Source organism: Triticum aestivum, chromosome 6B (genome assembly GCF_018294505.1).
Source record: "Triticum aestivum cultivar Chinese Spring chromosome 6B, IWGSC CS RefSeq v2.1, whole genome shotgun sequence".
Lineage (NCBI taxonomy): Eukaryota > Viridiplantae > Streptophyta > Magnoliopsida > Poales > Poaceae > Triticum > Triticum aestivum.
The window spans coordinates 726086822-726093625 of record NC_057810.1 but is presented as its reverse complement, the minus strand read 5'-3'; positions in this window follow the sequence as shown (position 1 = coordinate 726093625).

Genomic DNA, 6804 nt, shown 5'->3' with positions numbered 1-6804 from the left:
TGTGAATCTTAGTGTAATTTTAGTTGATTTATAGTGTAATTTTAGTGTTTTTTGTCATTTTCATTTTAATTGTGTGTGGTTAGTTTTAGATTGGAGATGGGAAAGTTTTACCTTATAACGTTGGGTTCTTTTTCTCCTTTCTCGCTACTTTGCCTATGTGGGTTGAAAAGAGTTGGGGTGTGGACCCGTTAACATCTTGATGCGGGTCCATTTAAAAGCTGGACAAAAAGGAACAGAAGGGGAAGCGGGACAGGGACACATGTCATCCTCTAACTGGCGGAAAAATATGACTGAAAGCCAATTTGTTTTCATTGCCAGTCTTTTTAGTGGCTTTATAATGTCATTTTAGTGGATTTTACGGTGGATTTTCAATTGCAATCTTACACTGTAAGTCTTAGTGGGCATGGTAGAAATTAGTGTGTATTTTAGTGGGTTTTACACTCAGTTTTCTTGATGGTAATATCATTGTAATTTTACCTCTTCTTGTCAATGTATTTTTTGTAGGTTGGAAAAGTGCATGTGTGGACCCGTTAGTCTACTTAAAAGGACAAACAGAGGACAAGGGACTATCTATCTGTTCGCTCCAGGTTGGAAAAATGCATGTGTGGAACCGTTAGTCTACTTTAAAGGACAAACAAAGGACAAGGGACGATGGACAATTGTCATCCTGTAGTTGGATGAAAAATATGGATGAAGGCCAATTGATTTTCATCCGGATGAACAATAGACAGTCCCAAAATCAATACTCGTGTGAAGAACAGATGATGCAATTGCAACTTAGCAGCAACATAGAATCTCATTGACAATTTACTTACCTCGTCATACTGTTCCTCGGTCATCTCTGAGCGTGACTTGACATTCTCATGCTTCGGCAACGGCTTGCCCAAGTGCTCGGAAATGAATTGACTCCTGGCGGTATGAGACTGATTGTAGAACTGCTGCTGTGTCAACTTCAGACAAGCCTTCCGCAAAGTCCTGTCCGCTGTCTCCTGCAACTCTGGAAGCACCCTATAGAATATCTTCAATCATGCATAAAAAAAGTGTGAGAGTCATGAGTTAGCATGGCGGGGTCATCAACTATGAACAAAACTCGAAAAGTTTGCCTTACCCAAAACTTGGCGATCACGGTGTCAGAAGCTTTCCCGTAGGGCGGACAATCAGCAAGCTCGTAGTATGTCCAATGGGTGGCTAGCTTCCTCTCGCCATTTGGGAGGGGAGTGTAGAAGCCGGGGCAAAACTTCCTGATAATAACTCCAAGCAGGCAGTTAGGGACTCGGCACCCCGCAGGATGATCCCAATTGCTGCACAAGAATCAAACATTAGTACATGAGAAATTGTTATGAACAAAATGAAATTACATGTTCAAAATTAGTATGGACACTTACTCAATGCCGTTAGGCGTAATGATGGGCGGATCCGCCTCAGCAGGTTCCGCATTAGGCTGGTCATAGTGGGAGTAATATAGGTAGTAACATAGATGTCACATAAGCAGGAATGATGAGGTGGCAAGTAGTTAATGAGGAGAGAGGCAAATAGAGTAACATAATATGTTACCATCACATAGCGCTTCCCAATGCAAAATGAGTCTACAAAGTAATAAATGAACACATCTATGTTACCACACATATGACACTCCCCACTATGAAGGTAGTAACATAGACTAGTAATATATGCATGTTACTAGTTTAAGTTACTCTCCACTATGACCAGCCTTAGGGACATCCGTTTCCCCACGAAGCCTTGGCTTCTTCGCCGAGGCGCCCGATGGCCCCGACTCCTGCTCTCCAATCACCGTCTCCTCGTCTCGAGACTCCACGTCCAAGTCTCGAGACAGCCCCTCCTCGTCTCGAGACTCCACTTCCACCTCAGCCTCAAAGGACTCTGAGTAAGCGCTCTGGGAAGCCACGTCGCTCAGAAGGGCACTCAGAAGGGCTGTACCTCGCCCTAGTCCTGCACCTCGCGCTCGTCCTGCAATGGGAAAAGGTAAACAATTAAGAAGCATGTTGAAAAATAAATACTAAGCATAATGAAGACATAATGAAGATGCAATGCACCTCGTCATCGTCCTGACCTCGGGGGAAGTCCTCCGACTCCCTCACCTCGTCCTCCTCGTCATCCTGCACCTCCTCCTCCTCCTCCCTCACTCTCAGCGTAACGCAGGTTGGGAACGGGTGCTCTTCCACTCTTGGTCTTCTTAAGCAAGGAGGCCAATGATGCCTTGCCTTGGCTCATATTGGTCAATCACCTGCATTGAGAAAAAGTAAACAATAATCCCTCTACACAGTTTTTTTTTCCTGTGTTTCCTATTTCCTGTTTTATTCCCTGCATATTCAATAATCCCGCACCCTAGCCAATATAACCCCAGATTCCAGGCAATTTATATAGCACGTCCACATCTAAAAAAGCATACTATCATCATCATCATCCAAAATAACATACATAGTATCGATACATAGTTATATCATCATACATAGTAGCGATACAAAATGAACAAGTACTACACCTCCGGAGAGCCATCCTGCTGGCGAGAGGGAGTAGAGCCCAAGAGGCCCATATCTCTGCGCGTGAAATCAGTAATAGTTAGCAACCACCAAGGCATAGGAAAGCGGTAACAAGTGATTTGGCAAGTAACTTACCGGGGTCCCTAATACTCATCATCACTCTGATCGTCAAGTCCTGGTTCTCATCACCATCATCACTATCACTATCACGTGAGTATAAAGCCTCGGGCTCCTCGCACGGTGGAGGCTCATCATTCTCATGTAACTTGGTGAGCTTATCTATGTCCTTTAGATCCGTGACTAGCTCACCACACGTTTGTGCATCGTTCTCGAGATCCTCAAGTCCTTCTAAGCCAAAGTCCCCAAAGTTCCCTTTCTCTTGATAGAAAATTCCCTCGTATGTTTGAGGGTTAATGTTGTTGTAATCCTCCTCGGAGGGCATGGGTAGCTTACCATGTGGCGATACCTAGAACACGACTTCCCAGCCCTTGAGGTACTCTTTCTGGCATGGGTAGGGCAAGTAATAAACTTGCTTGGCTTGGTGGGACAGAACAAAGACACCGGATCTGCTATAGGTGGTTGAAGGCCTAACTTCAACTAACCCAATGGAAGGGGTACTTCTCTGTCCACCGTGTGGGTCGAACCAGTGGCATTTGAACAGAACGAGCTTGAGTTCTAGGGGCATATTGTTGAACGTTAGCTCGTATACCTTCTGCAACCTTCCGTAGTAATCAGAGTCATCTTGTCCTTTGGTGAAGACCCCGGAATTTATAGTTTTTGCATTAGGCCGACAATTCTGGTGAGACTCTGTATGGAAGCGATACCCATTCACATCATACTTCTCATACATCTCGACTCTACTGTTACAACCCTGGGAGACACATCTCAACTCATCCGACATCTGAACGTCGGGGTCAGCTCCCTACAAGTTTAGTACGAATCATGCATTAGTTACGTGTAATAAGAGGGACAAGTCTCGGATTGCTAGGTAATTAAGAGGGATATGTTACGAATTACCTTTTCCCTGAACCAAGATGTGAAACTCTTCTTTCCCGGGACACCCCCTTTCAGAAGAGTGTCCAACTCCGCAGCATCGGGATCCGTCATTCCCGACCGCATCTCATCTGTGAATTGGCTAGAAGGAGAAAATACGTATTAGAACAAAACCGAGTTACTAGTTGCAAAGTAATTAAGTCACCATTTTACCTAAGGAAACTGGGCACTTCCTCCCCGCCCTCTTTCTTCTGTTCATCCACCACTTCCGTCATGTTCATAAGCACATAGAGCATTATGCACTCCTTCTCTTGGTTGGACAAGGTATATTTTTTTGCCCACCGGCCTTGCCACCGGGAAACTGGAAGAGGAGGAGCTTGGGGTCACGCTTGGGCTCGTCAACATTGTACCGAGGGACCTGGTTATGCACAGTGGGAACATCATCGGCATAGTACGCTGTCATGGCGTTTGTTATCTCCTGGAGGATAGTTGCCTCAGCTATGCATGCTTCAATCTTATTTTTGTTTCCACATTTGGTTCGAATATACTTGAACTCTCTCTCAATACAAAACTGCCAACGAAACTGCACCGGTCCATCCAAGAGTGCCTCGTTCGCGAGATGCACAATGAGATGTAGCATCGAAGTAAAGAAGCCTGGCGGAAATATCGTCTCTAACTTGCATTGCAACTCCGGCACTAGATCATGCGGCTTCTCAATCATAGGGGACATATCTGCTTAGCACAGACCATGCGGAAGAAATGGCTCAACTCCGCAAGCACTCGCCAGATATGCTCAGGGAGATACCCTCGAACCATCACCGGCATCAACCGCTCAATCCATATATGATAGTTGTGACTTTGAGCCCAGTGACTTTTCCCGTTGTAATATTGACTCCCTTGCTTATATTCGAACAATAACCATCAGGAAACATCACGAGCTATTTGAGCCAACTGAATGCCTCCTTCTTTTGTTCCTTATCAAGCACAAACTTGGAATGTGGCTTCAGCTAGCCTTTTCGATTGCGTTCAGGAGGTTGCATGTGTTGTCTCGGCCTATCACATTGCTCTTTAACATCGACTCTAGCCTTGACATTATCCTTTGTCTTCTTAGGAATGTTCAGGATTGTGTGAAAGAGGGACTCTGCGACATTCTGTTCGGTGTGCATCACATCGATGTTATGGGGAAGTTCACATTCCTTGTAATACTCAAGGTTCGTTATGCCTTCCTCGTGAGTCCAGTTGTGCTCAACACCATATCCGTGAAATTGTGAGACACCGGAAGCAGTACGCACGAGAGCACGTAGCTCGGCCTCAACAGCTGCACCATCGAACGTTGGTATCTGTCTTTCTTCAAGCACAACTTTGCCCTTCTTGAAGTTCTTTTTGTCCTCTCTGAACAGATGATCTCCTTTGAGGAACGGTCGATGCGTGTCAAAGGCGGAATACTTTTTACCCGCTTTTAGCCAAAGGAACTCAAGTAGGTGCCTGCACACTGGGCATGGCCACTTACCAACTGTACACCATCCGCAGAATAGGGCGTACCCAGGCATGTCGTGCATGGAATAGTGGAACCAAACTTTCATGAAGAAGTTTGTCTTCGATACACGGTCGTATGTCAACGTTGGGTGGTGCCAAGACTAGTTCAGATCATCCACAAGCGGCTGCATGTAGACACTCAAATTCTTCCCCGGGTAGTCAGGCCCTGGAATGATCAGCGACGGGAATATGGTATTCTTTTGCATTAGGGCTCCGGAAGGGAGATTGAGCGGAATAACAAACACGGGCCATCAGCTGTACGAGGAACTCGACATACCATATGGATTGAATCCATCGGTTGCTACGGCAACTCTGACGTTCCGGGCCTCTGCCGCCTCTTCGGGGTGGTCTCTATCGAAGTTCTTCCATGCCCTACCATCAGATGGATGTCCCATCATTACCCGTCCGTGCTCGTCAGGGTATCTCTTCCCGTTCTTGTGCCACGTCATCTGTCTGGCAGACTCCTCGGTCATGTAAAGCCGCTGGATTCTTTTTATGAATGGGAGATAACGAAGAATCTTAACGGCGGTCTGTGACTGCTTGGTCTCACCATCGGCTCCCTTTACCTCATGATACCTAGAGGCCCCACACAAGCTACAGTACTTGTCATCCACAAACTGTTTCCAAAACAGAAGGCAACCTTTTGGACAACAATCTATCTTCGTGAACCCCATGCTGAGCGCTCGCGTGATTTTCTTGCATTCGTACATGGTTTTAGGCAGACAATGCCCTTCGGGCAACGTGTTACCATGTTTTACTAGATTGGCTTCAAAGCATGAACGGGTCATGCCGAACTGGAGCTTTGTGGCTAGTGCTTGCGAGATGGCATCGAGATGAGAAATCTTTGCACCCTCGTACAGAGGCCTCTTAGCCGAGGCCATCATATCATAGAAGCCAGAAGGCCTTCGCGGATGGCTCGGGATCCTCTGGTTCAGGCGGTTCCTCCGGTTCCGGCGGTTCCTCTTGTTCAGGTGAAGGTGGCGACTCCGGCATCGGCATGGCAATGGCATCACGGAAATCCTCTATCAAGTTTCTAATCCCATCGTACTCATTGCCATCGATCCGCTGCCGCATCATGTCACCTCTGTCACGGTCGTACTGAGTAAAGTCGACCGTCGTGACGAAGCCCGTCATATACCCAGATAACCAAAGGTGTTGTCTCACTTCCTCTTTTGTAGCGCGCTGACGGTTCCTGCAACGAGAGCAAGGGCAACCGGGACGAACTGCCTTTGAACCACGCCCTAACTCCTTCACTAACATATCGGTCTTCCATACCCACTCCTCTGTTCTGTCAACAGCACTATTACGGCCACTGTACATCCATCCATTATCAGCCATCCTCTGCTTTATTTAAAGCCAAACATATTAGAAATCTGAACTAAAGTGCTGTATCTATAATTTTTAATTACTATCTCCCATTAGAATGAAGTCAGCTTTGGACCTCTGGTAATATTTGATCTCCTCTTCTCGCAGAAGACGGGCAACCTTCTCATTAGATTGATTTTTCAATTCAATCTCATGTTGAGATAAGGTGCAGGTCTCTGCAATTTTGTCGAGGTCATCAATGATGGTACAAAGGCTCTGCTTTTCTTTTTTATGTAACTGGAGGTAGTGTGGCCATCAAAGTCAATGATGATATATGCCATTACTTTCAGACAAAAAAAGGACTACGGCAGGGTGACTCCATATCCCCAATGTTATTTAACATTGTCGCTGACATGTTGGCGATTCTGATTGAGCGCGCCAAGCAGGACGGCCAAATTGCAGGAGTAGT